The 5119-nt window shown below is 35.7% G+C and overlaps 1 non-coding gene across 1 annotated transcript; it reads right to left on the bottom strand.

The window, feature by feature from the left end:
• Positions 1–3849: 3849 nt before the first annotated feature.
• Positions 3850–3957, bottom strand: LOC112745254 (small nucleolar RNA R71). The gene has a single exon (XR_003173191.1). It is a non-coding gene; the product is annotated as a small nucleolar RNA R71 (small nucleolar RNA).
• Between the last annotated feature and the right edge of the window lie 1162 nt (positions 3958–5119).

Raw genomic sequence — 5119 nt, 5'->3', positions numbered from 1 at the left:
CCAATTGCGTTGGAAAGTATACATCCAGGGCTTTCCAGCAATGTATAATAGTCCATACTTTGACTGAGTTTAGATGACGTAAAAGGGCATTGAACGCCAGTTCTACACTGCTGTCTGGAGTTAAACGCCAGAAACACGTCACAAACCAGAGTTGAACGCCAAAAATACGTTACAACCTGGCGTTCAACTCCAGAAAGAGCCTCTGCACGTGTAACATTCAAGCTCAGCCCAAGCACACACCAAGTGGGCCCCGGAAGTGGATTTATGCATCAATTACTTACTTCTGTAAACCCTAGTAACTAGTTTAGTATAAATAGGACTTTTTACTATTCTATTAGACATCTTTTGATCATTTTTAGATCTCTAGACCTCCATGGGAGGCTGGCCACTCGGCCATGCTTACCCTCTATTCACTTATGTATTTTTCAACGGTAGAGTTTCTGCACTCCATAGATTAAGGTGTGGAGCTCTGCTGTTCCTCAAAGATTAATGCAAAGTACTACTGTTTTTCTATTCAATTCAACTTATTCTGCTTCTAAGATATTCATTCGCACTTCAACCTGAATGTGATGAACGTGACAATCATCATCATTCCCCATGAACGCGTGCCTGACAACCACTTCCGTTCTACCTTAGATTGAATGAGTATCTCTTGGATCTCTTAATCAGAATCTTCGTGGTATAAGCTAGATTGATGGCAGCATTCATGAGAGTCCGAAAAGTCTAAACCTTATCTGTGGTATTCCAAGTAGGACTCTGGGATTGAATAACTGTGACGAACTTCAAACTCGCGAGTGCTGGGCGTAGTGACAGACGCAAAAGGAGGGTGAATCCTATTCCAGTATGATCGAGAACCTCAGATGATTAGCCGTGCTGTGACAGAGCATTTGGACCATTTTCACAAGAGGATAGGATGCAACCATTGACAAGGGTGATGCCTCCAGACGATTAGCCATGCAGTAACAGCGCATCGGACCATTTTCCAGAGAGGATTAAAAGTAGCCATTGACAACGGTGATGTCCTTAAATAAAGCCAGCCATGGAAAGGAGTAAGATTGATTGGATGAAGACAGCAGGAAAGCAGAGGTTCAGAGGAACGAATGCATCTCTATACGCTTATCTGAAATTCTAACCAATGAATTACATAAGTATTTCTATCCTTATTTTATGTTTACTTATTATTTAATTTCGAAAACTCCATAACCTTTTGATATCCACCTGACTAAGATTTACAAGGTGACCATAGCTTGCTTCATACCAACAATCTCCGTGGGATCGACCCTTACTCACGTAAGGTTTATTACTTGGACGACCCAGTGCACTTGCTGGTTAGTTGTATCGAAGTTGTGAATGAAAAACGATTTATTAAGACGTGCGTACAGAGTTTCTGGCGCCGTTGCCTGAGATCACAATTTCGTGCACCAAGTTTTTGGCGCCGTTGCCGAAGATTGTTCGAGTTTGGACAACTGACGGTTCATCTTGTTGCTCAGATTAGGTAATTTTCTTTTTGTTTTATTTTTAAAAAGAAAAAAAATTTTTCAAAAATCTGTCAAAATTTTCTCATTTGTTTTCGAAAAATTTTTTTTTTTTAAAATCAATGTTTTCAAAAATATATTTTTCTTTAGAATTTTTAAGAATGAATTCTAGTGTTTCATGATGATTTGTTGAATCCTGGCTGGTTGTAAGCCATGTCTAATCTTTTGGACTGGGGTTTCAACTTATCATCACAAGAGCTTGTTGATTTTCACACACTTAGTTGCTCTATACATGGAAAGTATAAATATCTTCTAAAGCTTGACTGGCTATTAAGCCATGTCTAACCCTCAGATTGGAGCTTTAGACTAAGAGTACAAAGATTCATAGAATTCATATTAAAAATTTTGGAATCCTTATTTTTCTTTTTCATATATAATTTTCGAAAAAATCCAAAAAAAAAATCATAAAAATAAAAAATATTTCATGTTTCTTGTTTGAGTCTTGAGTCAAGTTGAAAGTTTGGTGTCAATTGCATATTCATCTTGCATTTTTCGAAAAATTCATGCATTCATAGTGTTCTTCATGATCTTCAAGTTGTTCTCGGTAAGTCTTCTTGTTTGATCTTGATGTTTTCATGTTTTGTGTCTTTTCTTGTTTTTCATATGCATTCTTGCATTCATAGTGTCTATACAAGAAAAATTTTTAAGTTTGGTGTCTTGCATATTTTCTTTGCATTAAAAATTTTCAAAAATATGTTCTTGATGTTCATCATGATCTTCAAAGTGTTCTTGGTGTTCATCTTGGCATTCATAGCATTCTTGCATGCATTCATTGTTTTGATCTAAAAATTTTCATGCATTGCATCATTTTCATGTTTTTCTCTCTCATCATAAAAATTTAAAAAATAAAAAAAAATATCTTCTCCTTTTTCTCTCTTAAAATTTCGAAAATTAGATTTGACTTTTTTCAAAAAATTTTAAAATCTAGTTGTTTTTATGAGTCAAATCAAATTTTCAATTTAAAAATCTTATCTTTTTCAAAATCTTTTTCAAAAATCAAATCTTTTTCATTTTTCTTATCTATTTTCGAAAATTTCAAAAAAAAATATTTTTCAAAAATCTTTTTCTTAATTTTACATCATATTTTCGAAAATAACATCATCAATTAATTTTTGATTCAAAAATTTCAAGTTTGTTACTTGCTTGTTAAGAAAGATTCAAACTTTGAGTTCTACAATCATATCTTGTGATTTCTTGTGAATCAAGTCATTAATTGTGATTTTAAAAATCAAATCTTTTTCAAAACTAATTTCAATCATATCTTTTCAAAAATATCTCTTTATCTTATCTTTTTCAAAATTTGATTTTAAAATATCCTTTCTAACTTCTTATCTTCTTATCTTTTCAAAATTGATTTTCAAATTTGTTTCAACTAACTAACTAACTTTTTGTTTGTTTCTTATCTTTTTCAAAACTACCTAACTAACTCTCTCTCTCTAATTTTCGAAAATATCTTCCCTCTTTTTCAAAATTTCTTTTTAATTAACTAATTATTTTAATTTTTTATTTTAATTTTTGAAAAATTACTAACCTTTTTCAAAAACTATTTTCGAAAATCACTAACTCTTTTTCAAAAATAATTTTCGAAAATTCTCTCTCTCTCTTATCTCCTTCTATTTATTTATTCATCTACTAATACTTCATCTCACCCAAATTCGAACCCCCTCTTCCATCTGTGTTCGAATTTTTTCTTCTTCTTTTCTTCTACTCACACAGGGACCTCTATACTGTGGTAAAAAGGACCCCTATTATTATTATTTTTCTGTCCTTCTTTTTCATATGAGCAGGAGCAAGGACAAGAACATTTTTGTAGAAGCAGATCCAGAACCTGAAAGGACTCTGAAGAGGAAACTAAGAGAAGCTAAATTACAACAATTCAGCAAGCACCTTTCAGAAATTTTCGAACAGGAAGAGGAGATGGCAGCCGAAAATAATAATAATGCAAGGAGGATGCTTGGTGACTTTACTGCACCTAATTCCAATTTACATGGAAGGAGCATCTCCATTCCTGCCATTGGAGCAAACAATTTTGAGCTTAAACCTCAATTAGTTTCTCTGATGCACCAGAACTGCAAGTTTCATGGACTTCCATCTGAAGATCCTTTTCAGTTCTTAACTGAATTCTTGCAGATATGTGATACGTGTTAAGACTAATGGAGTAGATCCTGAAGTCTACAGGCTCATGCTTTTCCCTTTTGCTGTAAGAGACAGAGCTAGAGTATGGTTGGACTCTCAACCTAAGGATAGCCTGAACTCTTGGGATAAGCTGGTTACGGCTTTCTTAGCCAAGTTCTTTCCTCCTCAAAAGCTTAGTAAGCTTAGAGTGGATCTTCAAACCTTCAGACAGAAAGAAGGTGAATCCCTCTATGAAGCTTGGGAGAGATACAAAGGACTGACCAAAAAGTGTCCTTCTGATATGCTTTCAGAATGGACCATCCTGGATATATTCTATGATGGTCTGTCTGAATTAGCTAAGATGTCATTGGATACTTCTGCAGGTGGATCCATTCACCTAAAGAAAATGCCTGCAGAAGCTCAAGAACTCATTGACATGGTTGCTAATAACCAGTTCATGTACACTTCTGAGAGGAATCCTGTGAGCAATGGGACACCTATGAAGAAGGGAGTTCTTGAAATTGATACTCTGAATGCCATATTGGCTCAGAATAAAATATTGACTCAGTAAGTCAATATGATTTCTCAGAGTCTGAATGGAATGCAAGCTGCATCCAACAGTACTCAAGAGGCATCTTCTGAAGAAGAAGCTTATGATCCTGAAAACCCTGCAATAGCAGAGGTGAATTACATGGGTGAACCTTATGGAAACACCTATAACCCCTCATGGAGAAATCACCCAAATCTCTCATGGAAGGATCAACAAAATCCTCAACAAGGCTTTAATAATGGTGGAAGAAATAGGTTTAACAATAGTAAACCTTTTCTATCATCCACTCAACAACAGACAGAGAACTCTGAACAAAATACCTCTAATTTAGCAAACTTAGTCTCTGATCTATCTAAGGCCACTGTAAGTTTCATGAATGAAACAAGGTCCTCCATTAGAAATTTGGAGGCACAAGTGGGCCAGCTGAGTAAAAGGATCACTGAAATCCCTCCTAGTACTCTCCCAAGCAATACAGAAGAAAATCCAAAGGGAGAGTGCAAGGCCATTGACATAGTCTACACGGCCGAACCTGGAGAGGAAGGGGAGGACGTAAATCCCAGTGAGGAAGACCTCCCGGGACGTCCAGTGATCAATAAGGAGTTTCCCTTTGAGGAACCAAAGGAATCTGAGACTCATCTAGAGACCATAGAGATTCCATTGAACCTCCTTATGCCCTTCATGAGCTTTGATGAGTATTCCTCTTTTGAAGAAAATGAGGATGTTACTGAAGAGCAAGTTGCCAAGTACCTTGGTGCAATCATGAAGGTGAATGCCAATTTATTTGGTATTGAGACTTGGGAAGATGAACCTCCCTTGTTCACCAATGAACTAAGTGATCTGGATCAACTGACATTGCCTCAGAAGAAACAGGATCCTGGAAAGTTCGTAACCTTGTACCATAGGCAACATAATCTTTGAA

This window comes from Arachis hypogaea, chromosome 14 (genome assembly GCF_003086295.3).
Source record: "Arachis hypogaea cultivar Tifrunner chromosome 14, arahy.Tifrunner.gnm2.J5K5, whole genome shotgun sequence".
Lineage (NCBI taxonomy): Eukaryota > Viridiplantae > Streptophyta > Magnoliopsida > Fabales > Fabaceae > Arachis > Arachis hypogaea.
Note: the sequence above shows the minus strand (reverse complement) of the source record. Positions and strands in the feature narration are given on the sequence as shown.